A 21,599-nucleotide genomic window follows, 5' to 3' on the forward strand; every position below is an offset into this window, starting at 1 on the left:
CCTACCGTGTAAGCAGAGTCAGTATAAATATTCACTTCCTTGCCCTTTGCTAACTTCAAGGCCTCCACTACTGCCATTACCTCAGCTCGCTGTGCTGATTGCTAACCTTTCAGCCTTTCTGCTTTCACCGTCCAAAATTCATCTACTTCTCCCTGTGTTTCTGCCACCACTGCACACCCTGCTTTTATATCCCCGTATGGTCCTCTAAATCCACATCCATCGGTGAACATGTTCCCTGCTCCTGGAATTGGTTCTCCTTCTAGGTCTGGTCTCACCTTCTCCTGCTTTTTGACTTCCTGTTCGCACTGATGAGGCTCTTCTCCTCCCATCATGTCTGCCATGTTGATTCGTTCATGCGTGTACGTGATGTGTGGTGCTTCCAAAATTTTGCTGATCCTCTGTTGCCTTAGTGCTGTCAAGGCGAAGGCTTGTGAGTTCACGTATGCTATTACACTGTGTGTGGTTAGTACCGTGATTGGATGTCCCATTACCAGATGCGCTGTTTTCTGTATGGCTTTAGCCACTCCTGCTGCATGTTGGGTGCATGTTGGGTGTCTTTTTTCCATGTTGTCTAGCTGTGTGCTCACATGCATGAGTACTTGTCTCTCTCCCCCTTTCTTAGCTCACAATCTGATTCCAGTTTTTTCAGTCCTATCAGGTAACATGGAAAGGATCCACTTCCAATCCATGTAGACTCTCCTCTGGTGTCCCCCAGGGCTCAGTATTAGGCCCTCTTCTCTTTGTATACCTGTTCTCTTGGTGATGTAATATCTTCTCATGGCTTTTCCTACCACTGCTATGCTGATGACACCCAATTATTTCTTTCTTTCCCACCCTCCGATACGCAGGTCTCCAGACTTATCTCAGCATGCTTGACTGACATTGTGTCATGGATGACAGCCACCACTTGAGGCTCAACCCCAGTAAAGCCGAGCTTATGTACATCGAGAACTCCCTGGTATCACTATCTGAAGCTGCTCGTAGCCTGGGCATAACTTTGGACAACCAGTTGTCATTCTCTACTCATATTTCAAATCTGACCTGGTCTTGCAGATTTCTCCTTTGTAGCATACGAAGGATTCGGCCCTTTCTTTCACAGGAAGCTGCCCAATGTGTAATAATATTTCTTGTTTTTGTTCAGGAGATGTGCAGACATTATCTGCTGTATTATTTTTGTGGCTGCCATTGTCACCTATATTCTTATTCGCTCCCTGGGTAAGAAACATTTCCAACTACACTTTCATTGGGGAAAAAAATCATTATTATTGTGGGCTCAAGCGGAAGGTGTTTTACCCATGTATGGCTTGTGAGATATCCTTCTAACGGAGGTTCTAACACAGCGTGGCTGCTTGGAGACTCTCGTCATGTCGTGTTGCCCCAGAACTCCACTGGGATGTTTTGTGGAGCTGGAGTCAATGTGTAAGTCCCTCACATACTGGATTGGTATTTATATCTTCACAGGAATACCAAAACAGCACACCCAGTATGTAAGGAACACCGTCAGTATTCTTTCGAATGGACTTTAGTGAGTCGGACTAGGGTTACAATGGAGCTGTGTAGGTGCAAATCATGTGGAAACATGAAACATCAACAAGACAAGATGGGTTAGACTTTAGCTTTAAGATTTTCATGATTGGCACTGCACAGCAACAAGTGGAACCAATCAAATCACTTGTGTTTAATGATTGTCTCTAAACCAAGGGGTCCAAACTCATGTCTAGGAGTGTCACAACACTGCAGAGTTTATTGGTTACCCCTGTCAAATTCACCCTCGAAGAAAGAACACTTAGCTGGGTAGTGTTGTGACTCTTCAGCACTGAATCCTGATACACATACTCAAAAAATTGAATAAAAATTGTTTATTTAATTGGCTAATATTCATGTGTCAAGCTGCATTTGTTTCCTGCATCCTCTCGTGTTTCAGTGACAAACCAAACGTCCTCTACTTTGACCTTCTGAAGTGTGCCAGAGCAACGACAGAAATGGACGCCACTCTAGAGGGTCTCCAGTGTCCAACCACTCAAGTGAGATTTCCATACAAATGTCCTGTTGACATTGTACAGAAACCAAACACGTATGTCAGTAGCCTTTTAGAAATATGCACATGAGACTCATTTATTACAAAACAGTTTAGCATGTAATATGTGAATGCCAGTTTGTAATTCTGGGGGCTTGGGTCTCTTTTCGCTGCTTGGTTTGGGAGCCTTTTGCTGTATCATGCAATGAACAATGTGTAAATAGTGTAGATAGAAATTAAAAAAAGCAACACTGTGTTTAGCTACTCAAATAAGATCTCCTTCACTCTGTGTGTTTGTGCGTTGGTTTGCAGGTCTGTGTTAAAAAATGCCCTTCAGAGTTCTGGAAGTTGCCCCCAGAGGCGTATGCCCCAAATGCCCTGCCTAAAGACTTCTTTCAGCAGCAGTATTGTGACCCTAGACTTGACCTCGCCCAAACCACATTGGTAAAACCTCACACTGCAAATAAGCAATGTAACCAGCTTCATCTCTGAGAAATAAACCTTCACCTCACTCTTGACAGAACAGAATTTGTCGTATCAAAAGTCTTTGCAATATGCAACTCTTTGTACATGTAATTCATGCATTGGCTTAGCCACTCACGCATACATAGCATTTGTGCATACATAGCATTCTGCATGTTAATGAGATTTTCACATGCATTTCCACTACAGAGTGTCCAAGACATCCTCAATCAAGAGCTTTGTCCATATTTCTACACCCCAAGTAAACCAGGTACAGACAGCAGGATTACACAACTACCTGTCTATTTGTCCATTCTGTTTTGTAACAGTTTGACTATGCTATGTACCAAAACATAACCAAACCACCAGGAAAGTACTTATACCTGCAGTGATAAGTCAGCAGGTTTAATTGTTAGTCATATTATTTTCTGTCTCTCCCTCCACCCAGAACTAGGGAGATGTCTGCCTAGCTTTGACTGGCAGGACGTTCCTCCAGACTTCTCTCTCCCTGGATTCGCTTCCGTTTATGAAACAGTCGAGCACATAAAGGGATCTATGGAGTAATCCTTCACACACACTCACACACACATTTCACTCTCAAGCTACTACACATATGCCAATCATCAGGATTATATTGTTTTTATTTCCACTGTGATGTTTCTGTCTCCTCTAGTGGAGGGTCTGGAGCGTAACGACGGCACCGTGCAGAGACCATACCACATGCCCAGGTCTCTGTGGCAAATCCTTCACAAGAGAGACAGCTTTCTCCCTTAATGAATAAACCATCCAGCATATATTTGAGTCTTTTTTCTGTTGTTGTAACTGTAAAACTGTTCTCAACAGCATTTCGACCACTGTTTTGTTCAAGAGAGATCTGACGGGGCGGCCTCTGGACTGATCCAGTTTTGACCGAACGGCAGACACACACTGGATGTTCTGGCAGACATTTACATATCTGGCTGGACCTTAACCATGTTGCTCTGTTTATTTGATACGCCTGCTCTTTTCATATACCGCACTGCTTATTGTGTAGGAGTAGGCTTGTTCCTAAATGTGGAGTATATGAGAGGCTTAAGGGGAAGTTGATATATTTAATTGAGTTTTAGTTCATTGCCAACTGCTCTCATTATGTGTGAAAGATCACATTTCATGGGATGCTACAATATATTTTTTTTAATTCCTGAGTGTAATAATGTCACGATTGGCCACCCTCCTGGACTCCCTGTTTCCGTGGTTTCACGTCTTGCGCTGCAGGCTGCTCCCCCCTGCAGCGTTGGTCAAGACGGGTAGACGCTTACCTGGGATCTCGTCGTTATCAAAATAAACGTGACCCTGCTTCTTCCGGGAACGACGAGATGCCCGTGTACAGGCAGCCACGACCAAGGCACACAGCAGGGTTTAAATACATGAACTAGAAACGAGGGACAGGTGTACGCAATCAGTGTGAGGACAAAATGAAACCGTGGAACGGAACAAAACACAAGACATGGAAAACACGGAACATGGAAGGGACTGATCGTGACAATCAGCATAGATTATTTAACACAAAGATTCAGAACTGCTGGTGCGGTGTATTTAATCATCTAATATAGACACCAGTACCTCCACTAAATCCTGCCATAATGATATCAACATCAAATGCAAAAAAAGTAATTTTGTTTACAATAGTGAATCTAACACCAAAAAAAAAGCCAAACAAATAAAACGTGATGATGGACATGCGCCTCTTTAAAGGATTTTCTCAATAAATATATGTAGAATTTATGACTATAACAGAAAACAGCAAAGAGAAAAATGCAAGAATGCATATGGCGAAGGACGTATGGCAAGTATGGCAAATTCCTCCTAAATGTCTATTTGGTTCCATCAATGCAATATTTGAAGCTCTATGAAATAAACAAACCAAATTGTTATCAGAACACTCCACTATATTCATGAAAAACACTTTCTCATGTACTCATGTTTTCTGTATGGCTTTAGCCACTCCTGCTGCATGTTGGGTGTCTTTTTTCCATGTTGTCTAGCTGTGTGCTCACATGCATGAGTACTTGTCTCTCTCCCCCTTTCTTAGCTCACAGGCGAAACTCTCTCTCCTGGGGGCTACGTGTTGACATTCAAGCCGACAGCAGGGCCCAAACTTCGGGAATTAAACCTTAACAAGCTTGCCTGTCTAGCTAACTCAACCAGCGAGTAGGCTTAGTTAAAATAACAGCTTTAGTGAGCAAGGCTCCGATGAAAAATGCAAGTTATGATGGCCATTCACACTCCAGACACATTTTTTTTTAACTCAACAACGACTCCTAAGTTCTTTCAAACTTCTCAGTAAGGAATTCAAATCTGAAAAAGTACGTTCAAGAATAGTTTTGAGATGTCATTCACCATCAGTTGGTTCTGAAAACTTGACTTGTAGAGTAACATACCATGCTGATGAGGTTACAGTGTCAAGTGTGAATGTGTGGAAGCTTGACTTGGAAAAAAGACAATGAATCGGCCATCAAGTCTACAACAAAAGCATGCCAGCTAACATTGGTACTCACCCCAACCTGCCTTTGCACTGTGCAATTCCAGCAGTCTTAAACATTGTTTTGCATTTCAAACTGTACAAGACGATGCATCTGAAACCTTGACCAAACTCCATGGCACAGTGCTCCATCGATAGTTGTTCTCAATATCGGACTACATGATACAGATTTTCTGGAAACTATCATGCTAGATCATTAAGATATTGTGCTTTTGTCACAAAAATGTGACATCAAAAAGGCATTCTATCTGCTGCCACAACTGCACAAAATATTTTTGTGTCCCACATACTTCATGCTCATTTTGCTATACCACTGTTATTTGTAGTTGGCATGTGAGCTATGGCAGGCTGTTCCCTATTGGTTGTTTTTATACGCGTGTTGCGTATATGTGTACTGCGAGATTTTAGAGCAAAATTTCTGACACTGCATGAGGAGACATGAGATGCCCAGTCCAACATTTCAGTAAAAAAAAAAAAAAAAGTCAATCATTCATATTTTGAAGCACTATAGACTTTTTATGGTCTGAAGCTATAGTGGAATGGTTTTCCAGGCTGGAGGAGGTATGAAGTGAAAACATGGACTCGATCATCTCCACGTGTGGACTCTGTGTCCAGCAGGGCCTCTCCAGGAGCCTGGATAGTGACCGATTTGTCCCCTCTGCTGTCCCTGCTCTTAGAGCGGTGCCTGTCTCTCCGATCCCTGAAACACCACCACACACGCATGCGCACACAGATGTATATAAACATTTATATACACAGTATACTCCAAGTTGGTACATAAAGCAACATAAAATGGATAATCGTTAAATAACGATACGGTGGTACCCTCAGTGTTTGCAGTAGTGTACATTCACATTTGTATGTTCTAGACAAAACATCAATGCCCACCCACATTTAGGCAAAAGGGAAGAATGTCGGGAAATGGCATACGCACCTGTGCTTGCGAGAGCTACGGGAATGGGAGGACTTGTAGGAGTAGCCCGAGTACTGTGACTCGTTGTCCATGTCTGGGGCCAGTGGGCGGGGTTTGTGGACCCCAGCTCCGCCTCCTGGAACATTTTGTTGCTATGCCCAGTTGAGTTTTGCGCTCTGAGATAGATTTAGAGGATAGAGCCAGCGGCAGCTGCAGCAGTTCAACCTTACTCCTGAGAGAATCTATTTTGAAGGCTGAAGAGGAGGAGGAGGACTAACCTGAGGGAGGAAGAGTAATAAGTATACCTTTAAAGCAAATACCATAATCCAGAGCAACACATCTCAGAGTGAACACGCTCCCTGTTAATCAAACCAAAGACTGGTGGTGTCAGCACAAAGCTCTATCTGCTCTTAAAGGTGAGCTACAAGTGCCCACAATTTCACTACAATCTGTTCTCATTCAGAATGAACAAGTGCATATAAAATCAGAGCAACACCATAATATGTAGAGATCTATAAAGATCTGTTTTTATATATTTCAATGAATCCATTAATGTCCCAGAACAGTGATAGTATAAAATTGAGTCACATTTTGAAAATGAACATCTTGAATACACACTGAAAATTGAAACAAAGGTTGTAGTCTTCATCTATTAATTGAACTGTGCAAGAATAATGAACAAACCAGAAAATAGCATTACACACCACTTCACCTTCAAGGTATTAAATGTTTTTCACCCTAAGGAAGCAATTTATAAAAACAGGCTCATCGTTCAACAACTTTGTGAATCGGTACTTTCACAATTCTCACACTCACCACAAGGTCTCATCACTCTCACACACACACACACACACACACACACACACACACACACACACACACACACACACACACACACACACCAGCCATCTCCCATCATCTCCAGGGTTACCAAGCTTGGCTCTTACCAAAGGAATGAATAAGAGGGTACAGGAGCAGTGAACAGTGTGGGGGCTAGGTTTCTATGGTTACATGACCTTTAACCACACAACCCTATTTCTGGGGAGAGCAAAAATATGTCAGTGAGCTGTTCGTATGTTTACCTGGGTCTGTGTGTGTGGTCAGCTCTAAAATAACAGCAGCAACTGTCATTGAAGAAGCTGCTGTGTGTGCCTGAGTAGGTACTAAACACATTCTTAAGAATAGTGACTCTTAATCCAATTCCTTTAATGAAGAACCACAACTTTCCTCACTTTCTATTTCTAAATGTCTGTCCCCTTCTCTCTGATTGGCTGTATATGAAGGGAACGCAAGCTTTCCTGATTAGGAAGCCAAAAACACAGACCTCCTCTTTCTGCTGTGTCTGTGTGCATGCACTTCTTACTCACCCACTTGTCAGGGATTGTTTACAAAACTGGTAATACAGTCAAGGATACCATTTGTCGAGGGCAGACTCCCAACACATGCCACGCATCAATCTCAAATAGGGGCTCTTGGATTCTCTCACACACACACGCTTCTCACAGGAATTGTAAAAACAGTAGGCCTACGTTTGAACAGAATAGAATGGGACCATAACCCCATGCATTTTATAATAAAGGTTAGAATAAAAACTCATATATAAAAACATAACTCTCGAAGAAAATTAAGAGATCAGTCCCAATCAGTATCTCTGCATTTGGCAATGATTTCAATTCCACAGTCTGTTGAATTCCACCACATGTACAGCTCTTTGTATTTAATGAGATTCTGATTAGGTAATCAAAGCTTATTTAACAAGCAGTGTGAAAGACTGGTGGAGAACACCTGAAGATGCATGAACAAGCTGCAATCAAAATCTGAGATATTCCACCAAATACTGATTTCTTAACTAATCCTAAGTTAAAACATTAGTACCATGAATGTGTTTTCTTTGCATTATTCTGTGGTTTGGAAACAATGCATTTTTTTTTTTGACCCATTGTCATTTTGTAGGTAGGTGTAAACCATCAACAGTGATCTCAAATTACTTGTCGCCAAGCGACGTAACCAGCTCAGCGGATCATTGTCTGCACAGGGTAAGGCCTAAATGCCTCAGAGTAACAGTGGACAAGAATTGCAGGGGAGGTACTCAGGGCGCCCCCAACACCCACGCAAAGACAGGCCGAGGCTTAGAGGCCTTCATTGAAAAGCTCGAATGCTGGGACTGGACCAAGTTTGGTACAGTAATCAAAATATCCATGAATCTAAGGCAGTTTACGCCGCACCTACATTTAAGAAAAGTTTAAGTTGGTGTTCGATTGTAAATACATAACCAGGACTATCTACATCCCAGCTTTTGCAACAACTTAAGTCGCTGCTTGACACACAGTATCGGTTCTCTCTCGCGTTTACTGGAGTTAGGCGAGCTAAGGATTAAATCGTAGCCAAACCCATTTTCCAATGAAGACTGCAATAAGGTATGGTGGAAACAGTTTGCGTCTACTGATACAAAGATTACTGCTGTAAGCATACATTAAAACATGCACTTCAAGCCACCAAAACAATAAACAAGTGAAATGAGTGGAAACATTAAGAATTATTTTATTGAAATCAAGTATTTGGGTTTAAGAAACAATTTGACGAGACTCCACACAAAGGAAATGAAAGAATACCCAGCAGGGTTCATCAATCCGGTTCCATTTTGTTTGCATGTCAGCACCGAGTTCACCGTATTCCAATAACCCTATCCACCAATACGCCAAGAACTATTAAATTACTGCAGGCTTAGAGCACAGCGACGCGGACAGGACAATGCGACGCTTAAAATGAGTTTTACTTGGCTCCAAAAGTTAAAAGGTGAAAAACACAAAGCGAAGACAGGCGTCGTTCCCTCAATTCGCTGTGAGGGGAAAAAAGACTACAAAAATTAGGCGACTTGCCTTTCTTTGCGAGGGGCTACATCCGAATGCTAAGGACCTTGCGGCACAAAGAAAATCCAAGCGCAGGGGTTTTCCAGACTGGAATAAAATGCACTTTTCAACATCCACGTCGTGAAATTTTGCAAAACACTGCCCAGTTCTATGGAAATAAAGAAAGTAATCCTTAAAGGCAATACGTTACATCTTAAGATCAGTGCAATGTAAAATCCATGATCCGTTCCCAACTCTTCCACTATGCGTTGGTTCAATGCCTTGAGCCCCGCTGCGTGTGTGAATACTATCATTCATCACCCAGACACTTGCGAATCAGAGCTATTCGGCTGGAAAACCATCCAAATGAAGAGCGTTAAGGATCATGGAGAGAGCATAAAACGTATGCTTTACTTTCCATTACGGCATGCATAATATTGTTTCACCTAAGCATATAATTTATCCTCACTCTTATACGCTTGAGCAGTTTTAACGCCACGTTTCTTTACACTCACTATTAGACAACAGGCGTACTCGTCGCACTTTCTTGTCTGTTCCTTTGGCCGTGCACCTTCCCTAAACCAAACAATTCCACTCCGTTTTCCCCTGTTTTGCCTGCGGGAACAGCTACTCATCTGTTATTCACAGAAACACATATTTCCGTCTCCTTCATTCAAACCGTGGCTACTACACCGACTACGCCCCATGCCCACACTTCTCCTCCCCCATGTTCCTTGTGTCGCCCCGCCGTCCCAAACTCCCGATCCCTTTCCTCAATATTCTACAGGTTATCACTCACCGAATATACAGCTTTCAATCGTTGTTCACCCTATTCTACCATACTACTTCAGATCATAGTTTAGGTCATTATTTAACCGCCTGCTTCAGCTTCATTTTTTTTTTTTTTTTGTAGATTTGATTCTTTATTGATCGTTGACCGACTGTTATCTGGGTTGCGGGCCACCTTCAATACAGCAGCGTTGTATTTAGAAAGCGATCCTAGAGAATTAGGACAGCTAACGTAAACTGCATGGCGCAAAAGATGGCCTGTAGTCCTTTGGGTTTTTCTCCGGGATCATTCTCTGATTGGGTATGGTAGGCTCTGAGTTTAATTATTTTTGCCTTAGATTCTGTTAATTCAAGGCTTCTTGTCTGAACCTTGTCTGATCCTCTTCTTTGAGGAGAAGGTTGCAGCAATCCGCCGGTCCTTTTCCTCTGTTCCCATTCTTCCAGCCAGTGTTCATTCCTGTACATCCAACTCTCTGGCTTCTTTTTCCCCTCTCTGCTCAGAAAAACTCTTCAACTCCTGACTTCCAGCAATCCGACATGTCCGCTGGATCCCATTGCCTCCACTCTGTTCTAGACGATCTCAAGAGATCTGCATTCTGCATTCAGAACCACCAGGGTGGTACCAATCCTCAAGAATGCCACACTCAACAGCACCAACATAACCAGTTACAGACCAGTATCACTTCTCTCTTTCCTCTCAAAAGCCCTTGAACGAGAAGTTTACAATTCATTATCTGGTTTCCTCACACAGAAGTAGCTGCATGATCCCCATCAGTCTGGCTACAATCCAGCACATTCAACAGCCCTCATAGCAGTGACTGCGAATCTTTATGCTGCTAAAGCTGCCAAACTGTCTTCTGTCCTGATTCTTCTGGACCTTTCAGCAGCCTTTGACACAGTAAACCACAACATTCTCCTCTCTGTTCTCTCCAGCCTTGGTGTGACTGGCTCTGCATGGAAATGTTTTCAGTCCATTTAGGTAACATGGAAAGGATCCACTTCCAATCCATGTAGACTCTCCTCTGGTGTCCCCCAGGGCTCAGTATTAGGCCCTCTTCTCTTTGTATACCTGTTCTCTTGGTGATGTAATATCTTCTCATGGCTTTTCCTACCACTGCTATGCTGATGACACCCAATTATTTCTTTCTTTCCCACCCTCCGATACGCAGGTCTCCAGACTTATCTCAGCATGCTTGACTGACATTGTGTCATGGATGACAGCCACCACTTGAGGCTCAACCCCAGTAAAGCCAAGCTTATGTACATCGAGAACTCCCTGGTATCACTATCTGAAGCTGCTCGTAGCCTGGGCATAACTTTGGACAACCAGTTGTCATTCTCTACTCATATTTCAAATCTGACCTGGTCTTGCAGATTTCTCCTTTGTAGCATACGAAGGATTCGGCCCTTTCTTTCACAGGAAGCTGCCCAGGTAATTGTGCAGTCTTTTGTAATCTCAAAGCTAAACTACTGCAACTCGCTACTTGCTGGTCTTCCTCTAAGAGCCATCAGCCCTCTACAACTTGTCCATAATGCAGCTGCATCACTGGTCTTCAATCTTCCTAAATTCATATGTCACTCCACTGCTGCGCTCACTTCATTGGCAGTATGAAGTAACTGACCACATCAGATTTGAAATCTTGATGCTTGCATACAAAGCCAAAAATGGACCAGCCGCTCTATACATTTTGTCAATTGTCAAAGCCTGGTCCACATTCACCCCAAAATCCAATTACACCAACGACCCTCAAAACAGTCCCAACACATGGGAGTGGGAAAGCCACACAGGATAGAGGGCCATTCTTCCTTCTCCCTTTCACAGGTTAGTTTATAAAAGGGAAATGTGATGGCATAATCTAGCATTAGGCTATTAGCATCCAGATGCAGCTAGATTAAGGTAGAACCTGGTCCTTAACACTGATCTTGGACAGTTTCATTCTTTTTTGAACCATAACATTAGCCATTATACAACAAAGGCCAAACTGGAGTCAGTGTAAAGGAGCCACTTCTACCAACATCTTAACAGATCAAAGTATAAATCCTTTCATATGTGTCAAAAACCAACCCTGGCATCACTGAGCCATTTCAAGAGGTGAGGGACGAGCTTCACAGTATTTACACTACACAGAAGGTGCCCCTTCATAAGTAATGACATGATATCAGACAACAAATGTTCCTTTTTGTTCCCTGCAATGTTGACAGGAGTCAGTCCAGAACAGGGCTGCACAAATAAGTATACAGTAATGAGCAGTGAAGATGATGTCTTGCCACAACACAATGGCAATCCCAGTACGCCCTGCCTTATCCATTGTGCGTAAAGAGAGGCCAAACCTTTATTTTCTATTCTGTAGAACGCTTAAAGAAATAAAATAAACTCCTTCCACACTCTTTATTCTTTGCTCTCGCATAGTGTTAATTTATAAAATAAAGGATACAACATAGACATATGATGATATTAATGCAAAATACTCTCTTGGAGCCCATGTGTCTTGCAGGGGTCCCAGTGAAAAAGAACCTGAATTTGTTTAAGTCACCCATCCACACATTCCATAAGGCGAAGAGAGCCACAATCTTGGGTCAAGTTGACATGGGCTGATTATGGGTCCTCGAGCAAAATGGTACCTGTTGGGTTGCCAGTTTGTCACTGATGACGTGAGTGAGTATTAACATACATGTATTGGGTAAAGTGCTTGGGGGGGGTCCCTTTAATGGGCAGATTCATTTCCTCAGCCATACATTTTCAGTCTCATTTTAGTTCCATTTCTTCATCTTCACTGACTAATTTTTTTTTTAAACTGTCACCTCAGTTCCCTTGTTCCAACTTTAGCTTTACCTAATAAAAAAAAAAAACACCTCACATATCTGGACTTTCATTTGAATGCTTTTTATTCCAACTCGGTGCATGAGCTGAAGGTTCGTCTGTCCTGTCTCTCTTCTCAGTTGCAGACAATACGATATTTGCAGGTTTCTCCCAGGAGAAAGGCATGCTGGGATTCTAGTAAAGAGCTACACAGGATGTATGAAATGGCAGGAATGCCACACCCTTAGTATGTGTGTGTTCATGTTTCAAATGTGTAAGTAAAACTCTTTACAATGTCTCGTGTAATAAATCAAAATCCTGTAGAATGGATCTTGGGCTGAACTGGTTCTGTTGGCCCTTCTTCGTTACCTAAACAGGTTGGAAAGATGACCATACAATTGCCACAGTCTGCAGGGGTAGTACACCATAAGCAACATAATTACATCAACTCCAAAATCAATACTAAACATTATTCAAATAAATACATAAAATTCTTAAAGTTAAAATTGGGAATTGCTACAGGTTTGAAGGCCAGTTTTCAGTCTGGCAATAGCAAGACCCAAGATCTGCGGTGATGTTTTAATATTCAACTGTGTGCTCCATTTAAACTCAACCCCAAATTATTCTAGTGATTCCAGACTAGATCTTTTTGTTTGGTACAATCAAAAAGAATTGTGGTACAGCATTAAACAGGTTTAGCCCCAGTATTTATAAATGGCTTCTTTGACACACTTACCATCGCTCGACCCAAGATAAATAGATGGTGTCCTGATAATGGAGGAAGACCCATGGATGGTGTCATCTGAACTGACTGACAGGTGACTTTTTTCTCACCATTGTGAGCAGTCTACAGTGGTCTGCTTCAATCTCCTATGAAAATGAAAACAAGGAGTTAACCAGGATCTCACAAGTGCACAAAGCCATTCTTTTAAAACATAACATGAAAGTGCTAGCTAGCTGCAATGATAGTGTGTGTGTGTGTGTGTGTGTGTGTGTGTGTGTGTGTGTGTGTGTGTGTGTGTGTGTTTGAGAGAGCGTGAGTAATATATCCACTTTACCCTAAGCTGATGCAGGTTTTTCATCAGCCCCTTCATTGATTGAAAGATTCCATCCACATTTTTTATCATGCGCTGCCGTATGCTTGCTCGTGATTGGCAGGGCCTCGTTTCATGCCTCAGCATCTCCAGGTGTGAACGGCCTTTTGGTGACTGGCAAGGCATCTCCTGCCCTTCTTGCTGTGAGGACAATGATGTCACTTTCTGCTTCTGACTGGCAGCCTCTAAAGGATCCAAGGATCCAAGGATCAACAGTCTTAGTGTCCTGACTGGCAGAACACAAAGGGTGCAAAAAAGTTGGTAAATATCTGAGCCTGCTAAAATTCTATTTATAAAAACACCACCACCACCACCAGAAATATACTGTTTAACTATCATAGTGCAACAATGACTGTGTAACGGAGTGTAACAAATTCTTACCATCTTGAAGAGCAGCATCAGCCATTTTAGCTCGTCCTCCCACATAACCCTGCCCACCAGTATGCATGTAGGCTTCTGATTGGTCAGTTGGGATAGCTGTTGATCCTTGCTTGGTGGCTTCACTGCCTCCAGAGGCCGAGGAGATGGTCTTTTCTAACAGGTTCTTCCATCTGTGGAAACATCGCTAAAGCCATCAGGTCCCAATTTCTACAACAGCACAATGTTGTTAAAATCATCTGAACATAAATGGCCTGACACCATAAATGTTATCACAAAACAGACACAGCAGTGCTGACTGGTTGACCTTGATGAGAAGATGGTGGGTCAGAGAGAGACAAAAAAACAAACTCACGTGTTTTTCTCAGAGGAAGTCCCAGCCACCAGCTCGTATATCTGTCTCTCTGATGTACTGATCACATACAAGGCCTTGTTATCTGATAGAGAAGAGCAGGTTGTCAAACAATGTATTCAAACTAACCCACATGCAATTTCTAACTGGCTTCTTAATTTTTTAAAAATAAAATAAAGACATAGTTATTCCAGACCCATTCATCTATTCTGGCTATTCATAGCTGTAAGAATAACTACAAATATACCTGTAGCCACAGATCTGACAAGAGATGAATCCAAGCGAACAACGGGGCAAAAGGGGGTTTTGAGGTCCGTGTTCCTACCCCAAACCCCACCCAGTGAGCGCGCTGGACATCGCAAGATCAAACGGTCACCTGAACCCCTTTGGAGTAGCACCAACATGTCTGAGAGAAGCAGAGCATGAATGTCTGGAACACACACACACACACACACACACACACACACAGAGTGAGAATGGACCTGTCAAGTAATCATTTGCAAGAGGAAAAACAAAAATGTATGCAAGCTTGCACACAGATCATTGAAAGCATCCATTCACATCAAAAGTCCTTGAAACATGTGTATACACACGTATGAACATAAAGGCAGATGCAGGTGTACACACACACACACACACACACACACACAGTTATTCAGACCATGTCATGTGTGAGGTAGCAGGGAACCAAATAACTCCAAGTCAGCATAGCACCATGCTCTCAATAGCTGCATTCCCCAGAGTTAACAGTGATTTGTTCAGCTGTGATGATCTCTTACCTATAGCTTTATCTTTGTTAACTTTCCAAGTCAACGGTCCTTCGTGGATCAGTTTTTTAGTGGTCAGGTCCAGATTCTACATAGAAAAAGAATATAGTTAATAATTCATACTCTGGATCAGGTGCTCCAAGACCAGAGAAGCTGTTTGGAAGGCAGATGGTGGATACATAGTAAGGCCGTACCTTGAACTGAGCAGCGACAGGACTGGCCTGCCTCTCCAGAGGGGACAAGTCTAGCCTGCGCTGATAACGGCTGAGCTGTCGCCGGTGCTCCGTCTCCCTGACGACCTCATTGACAGCTCGTAGTATCCCACGGCAGCACGCCTGTGCCCTCAGCAATGGCTGCAGGTCTGGAGAACCAGCTGTTGTGGGGGCACATACTAGTGTTAATCCAGGAGAAAGGGTGTGTGTGCTTGCCTCCTTGGTAAGCTGGTATGTGTGTGTATACTGAAGTGTTTTCATGGTTCAATACATTGTATGTGAGTGTTTCTATACATGCCTTCTGTGTGTCTGATGATGTTATCCAGCAGCAAGGGGTATTTGGTGAGTCTCTGCATCTCAGACACTAGAAGGTCCTTTAACTGTAGTCGGCGGCAGTGAGGGCTGGCTTCACATTCCTAACACACACACACACACACACACGAATGAGCCAAGGACATCTAAGTCCAAATGTGGATTCTGTTGACTGCAACACCAATTTATACCTAAAACAGCATCACTAGAAGTTATGTGCTGCAATAAAAGTCAAATCTAAAAGACTGGATAGTCTCCAATTCAAAATATGGGTCAACCAATTCACAACCCAGCCCACTAACAAATATGGCAGAAGCTCTAGTGTTTGTAGGTTTGTCCAAAGGCTTTATACCTTTAAAAAGTGTTACCTGTATAAGGTGCGCGAAACGCGGGTCTTTGCGTTTATTTTTAATGAGCTCCAGTGCCTGACTCTGCTGACTGCACAGGTGAGACACCTGCTCCTGGAACTCCTCTCCTGCAGCGTCTTCAAACTAACACGCACACACACAAACACATTAGCTACTGACATATCAAGTAAAGCAACAAGTATATCCCACACTACACAGAACAACCACTTCATTTTAGACAGCACCAAAAGATGATGTGAACTAGAAAGGGAGTAACACTAGCCAGCTCTCACTCTAGACACCATGATGTCTCCTATGCCTTGAACTATAGGAGAGTCCCTCAGCCTCTTCATGGACTCACACAGATTCGCTGAAACACAAATGCAACACCACAAAACAGAATCTGTTTAAGCGAGCCAGTGTGTATGTGGTTTGTTAGAAAGTTGTGTCAGTGGGCAACAAAACTCTACTTGTGTCATGAAGGCCACCGCAGAAACAACATGTACAGCCTCCAGTCCATACCTGCTCACAGTAATGGCATGGTGCCAATAGCTGATATTGTTCTGTCATTAAATTCCCAGGTTGGGTGGGTTTTACACTTCTTTAATCTTGATTATGATTTAGACACCAAGTAGGCTTCAGAAATTTAGGTTTGAAAACACACTAAGACAAATGGAGGGGATTTGCACGCACGCACACACACGCGCACACAGAGAGACTGACCATGAAGACTGTAGACCTGGGGCAGGTTGGGGAAGACACAGGAAAGTTCTTCGACGGTCAAAAGGTTCCTCATCTTCTGGAAGAACACCTGATCGAGAACCCTGAGAGTCCGCAGGTGAGACGCTTCCGTTGTGAACAGCTCTGAGGAAGAGGATATAGCAAAGTCACTACAATTTCTTACAAACGTTACACAATTCAGAATTCCACATGTTCATGAGTCAGGATAGAATTACCATATGTGCATAATAAATAGAATACTGCATGTTCAAAAGATTTAGTAGCTATTTAGTTTAAGTTAGATCAGTAAATAATTTTTTTTCATTTTACATATTAACTGTGCACTGGGAGTTGTCTTTTATAGTCAGTTGCTGTGCACCACATTTGCTGTTTTACCATATATGACAGCCTGCCGTTCGATCTCCCGGGAGCCGAGAGAGGCGAGTGTGTGCGGCTCCACTGTCTCCTGCCAGTTCTGACAGTGGACCGTGTCCTCTTCCAAAGGAGGTGCATCAGCCAACAACGCCAGTGGTGTATCCACACTCCTACAGGAAGGGAAGGAGGCATGGGGAAAGAGAGAAAGAGAGACAGAGCTTCAGCAGCAACTAACTAAGATAAATCAAGGTGATGGATATGGATGTTAAAGAACTGGACAGCAGGTGTGCATGTGTGCTCATTAGCATCAGACTAATGAGGTGTATATAGTTATAATTACATCTCAGTCATGCTCATGGATCTCTGCGTCCTGCTGCAAGGCGGTGACATACCTGTCCAGAGTAGATGCTGGAGGCCGGACATTCATGGCTCAGGAACCTCAGCAGCTCTTCCACTAGTGTGTCTAGTGAAATATGTTCAATGTTGGATGATCTCTTTAGTGTTCGTTTCAGTATCGGTTCATCAAGAACACCTTTTCTGAACGGGTTATCACACACAACAATGGTCCTTAAAAAGTCCACATTACCTATTATGATGTAATAAACCGAGGTGTGGGAGCTGCAGTACTGATCTAAGCCAGTTAGCTAGCTAGCTATGTTCTTGCCCAGACACTTTAATGGCTCATGGCTGGTGCAATGACACAATATTCAACATTTCCTTCTGATTCTACTTTTAATTCTGTGACATTAGCTAAGCAACTATAAAGCTACTCTTGTCCAAAAATGCCAGTGTCGTTAGACGTATCAAAACGTATCAAACATAGCTTTAGCTAGGCTAGCTACTCAGACCTTCTATGAAACAATCACAACTTAGTAAATTCATAGTTGTTAATCACAGTAAAGTGTTTTTTCTTTTTGTTGTTTGAAAAGAGTTACCTTGTTACCTTGCTAGCTAACAGTTAGCTAGTAACAATGCCATCAAAAGTAGTTCTCCACTGATACAAGATAGCTAAGAGAAGTTTGGCTCGGAATGTGACTGATTGAAAAACAAAAATACATCACAAATAGCGTTATGCAATAATACCTAACGTGCATACATCAAATACAAACAGTCCCCAATGCAAACCTCTTTTACAAGGCAGCTATTTAGCGTCTGCTACTTCTGCAAAACAAACTCAGTCTTGCATGTTAGTGTTAGCTATCCAGCTAGCTAGGCATTGCTCCAGGAAAGGTTTTAGTATAGCCAAAATAATTTGATTGCCTGTTAATTTTTTTAAAAGGTTGATGTAGTGATGTGACGTTCTACTAAGCGTGCCCTGATAAAAAGCTAATAAAATAGCTAAGGGCCAGATTCTGTTATATCATTAGTTAATGTCGTGTCCGTTGACGCAGGAAAGAAGAGACAGGAACCAGTGCATTACCCTGTGACCTTTTATTAATGCAGAGCTCTGGAGCTGTCACTTCACAACACAGTGCGAGTGAGACCTAAAGCATAACTTTGCAACAGACAGACTTATATTTCTCTCGCCTTGTGACACTTCTGCTTTTGTGTTTTTCCATCTCAGCCGTCACCTCTGTTTGACCGTCTCGTACACGTGTCTTCTTGCATAATCACACATATGCACGTCTAGGGCATTTCCTGTTATGTCTGGACATACAGTAATTATTTTATTTATTCAAGGATTAGTCCTATTCCATTCTGCGCATTATTCTCTACTAGTGTAAGCTTAGCATTCATTTAATTTCTGAAACCCCACAATTCCCCCTTTTGATCTCTACAAAGAGATCACCAATCACACTCCTTTATTCTGGCATCTCCTGCCTCTACGTCCCTTTCCCCCTGTATCAGTGGCATCATCGTGGTACCCTCATGCACATCTTTCCTTTCTATCATAGCTGAGATTAGTCTAACCATTAACGCCCTAATACATGGAATACAGCAGCACCCGCATGTCACAGCAATTCCCGTGAATGTGGCTAATGAAACCATCAATGACACAATTAAGTCTTTCCACTGACCGAACCGGCTCACCATCCAGGATTCCAACTGGTTGTTTATGCCTGAATTCTCATGCATTTCCTCTGATAGGGTCTTCAAACCATCCAATGCTCTACTAACTGACCCATCCGGAGCGGTATTATTAGGAATGAATGTACAACACATATCCTCAAGCATAGCGCAGACGCCCCCCTTTTCCGCCAACAACATATCTCATGCCATACGATTTTGCACCGCCATCAGTGAGGTTGGTCCCAGCTGATCTCTAAGTCCTTGCACTGCATCCCTAGTCAGGTTGGCTAGCCTGAGGACATTATAATGTACATAGTTAATCCGATCCACATTTTTATTTGGAGTAATGGGGAATAATGCGGAAAGTATCGGAATATTCTCAAATCCCCCTGCTATCTGGTCTGCTAACTTATACCTGTCCGGAACTCCACGAGGTATTTCTATTGCATCTATGTATGTGGGGGTATTCCTTGTTAAATCAAAATGGTTTGCCTTTCGCTTCTGTCTTGCTGCATCAGTTACCGGGTCCCTGTGTAGTTTTTTGCCTATCAGTAATAAAGGAGCTGCTAACCTGACCATGGCGCATGTCCCCTCCGAGTTCTCTGGCATGTTAACAACCAAAGTCATCCTTCCACAATAATCATACAATCCTGCTCGTGCCCATGAACCCACAGACTCGTTCCCAGTGACTGTGCGGTTACACCGCCGGGATGTGCCCCAAGCGTACTTGAGGTGTGCTTGAACTTCTAACGAAGCAAGTGTAGTTCCCCTCCCCCTTTTTGGGTGAAAATAGTCCTGTTCTGGTTCTGTTACTGATGGGGGGGAAAATAACGCTCAAAGTGTCACAATTCTTAGGGTTTCTTTCCTTAGTCAGGCCAATCATGCACACATAACCCTTGGGGTCTTTTTGTGGGAATAGGGGTGCCGGGGTTGTTATAAGTCTGGGTCTTGTGGCTGCACATGCTACACATCCACCAATCTCTACCCCCATTCTGCTTCACCGTCTTGTTCTTAATGTTTTAATCCTTTCCTACTGCCATGCTATTATTTAACCCAAGCGTGACCAAACTGTAAATGGAAACACACAACACAATACACCAACAAATAATCAAACAACACAATTGTCCAGAAGTCATCACTGGTGTTCTGTTCTTCTTACTTCGGGGTCTAAGGGTGGACTACCTTCACCCTTTTGCTCCCGGGGATTATTCTGCCCCTTCTGTGTGGGAGTGAACACCTGACCCGTCCGGGTCAGGTGAGTTAGGTGATGTTTCAGAAAGGTCCCTTGCTGTCTCTTGCAGACTCCTCTGCCGTGACACTGTGGCGGCGCACTGGCTCAGATGAAACCATGTTTCCCCTTTACCCTTCAGGCCTACGGCGTGGCTGGTTCTTTCTGTCACCTGGAATGGACCTGTCCACCTCGGCTCACTCCATTTTCTCTGTCTGCTCCCCGTCCGGTCCCCCTCCTGCGTGGAGAAAGCTGAAACGATACTTTGCAATTCATTAAAGTATGATGTGTGTGTGAGATGTTTTTGTTTTCTCATTTATTGTTAAGGGTCCGTGGGGTCCTGGAAATCCTCGACCTGTCTGCAATTCAAAAGGGGTAAAACCAGTTGTTGCATTTACTGAACATCTCATTTGCATTAATGCCAAAGGGAAGGCGTCAACCCAATTTAATTTTGTCTGTGCACAGATTTTGGCCACTTTGTTTTTCACATTTAGATTCATCCTTTCCACCTTACCTTGAGACTGAGGATGATACACTGCCCCAAATGAATGTTTCAGACCCAGCATTTTCTCTAACTCCTGCAAATTGCGCGCTGTAAAATGAGTGCCATTATCTGATCTCACCTTTCTCGGAAACCCATGGTGAGGAATGTACTGGTTCACCAGGAACTTTACCACTGAAGCACTGTCTTCCCGTTTTGTTGGCCACGCTTCCGTCCACCCTGTGTAGTTGTCTACGCGCATCAATACGTACGTGTACCCCTGTGCTGAGTCCACCATGTCTGTGTAGTCATTTACTATCTCTTCCCCTGGTGTTAATGACAACGGATACTTACAGGGTGCCACCTTAATTGTAGGTTTGGGATTGTACTGTTGACATACTCTACATGTCCCCTGCACTTTATGATAGCTACTCTTTCTGGTCCCTGCAAGGCCTTTGCCAGCTCCCTCATTTCTGCCTCATGTTTAATTGGTTTGTTTCCCGCTGTCCTAAACCCTGCTCTCATCCATTGTCTTAGCTCCACATGTGCTGCCCCTACCGTGTAAGCAGAGTCAGTATAAATATTCACTTCCTTGCCCTTTGCTAACTTCAAGGCCTCCACTACTGCCATTACCTCAGCTCGCTGTGCTGATTGCTAACCTTTCAGCCTTTCTGCTTTCACCGTCCAAAATTCATCTACTTCTCCCTGTGTTTCAGCCACCACTGCACACCCTGCTTTTATATCCCCGTATGGTCCTCTAAATCCACATCCATCGGTGAACATGTTCCCTGCTCCTGGAATTGGTTCTCCTTCTAGGTCTGGTCTCACCTTCTCCTGCTTTTTGACTTCCTGTTCGCACTGATGAGGCTCTTCTCCTCCCATCATGTCTGCCATGTTGATTCGTTCATGCGTGTACGTGATGTGTGGTGCTTCCAAAATTTTGCTGATCCTCTGTTGCCTTAGTGCTGTCAA

General features: G+C 43.2%; 1 long non-coding RNA gene across 1 annotated transcript; it reads right to left on the reverse strand.

Annotated features, from left to right (window-relative positions):
* Window positions 1–5,354: 5,354 nt before the first annotated feature.
* Window positions 5,355–9,459, reverse strand: LOC145655083 (uncharacterized). Its single transcript, XR_014121264.1, has 3 exons — window positions 9,278–9,459; window positions 5,935–6,191; window positions 5,355–5,700 (listed from the first exon to the last, which is right to left on the reverse strand). It is a non-coding gene; the product is annotated as an uncharacterized LOC145655083 (long non-coding RNA).
* Between the last annotated feature and the right edge of the window lie 12,140 nt (window positions 9,460–21,599).

This window comes from Electrophorus electricus, unplaced genomic scaffold (genome assembly GCF_041902795.1).
Source record: "Electrophorus electricus isolate QZ-2024a unplaced genomic scaffold, ASM4190279v1 Scaffold168, whole genome shotgun sequence".
In the NCBI taxonomy this organism is placed as follows: domain Eukaryota; kingdom Metazoa; phylum Chordata; class Actinopteri; order Gymnotiformes; family Gymnotidae; genus Electrophorus; species Electrophorus electricus.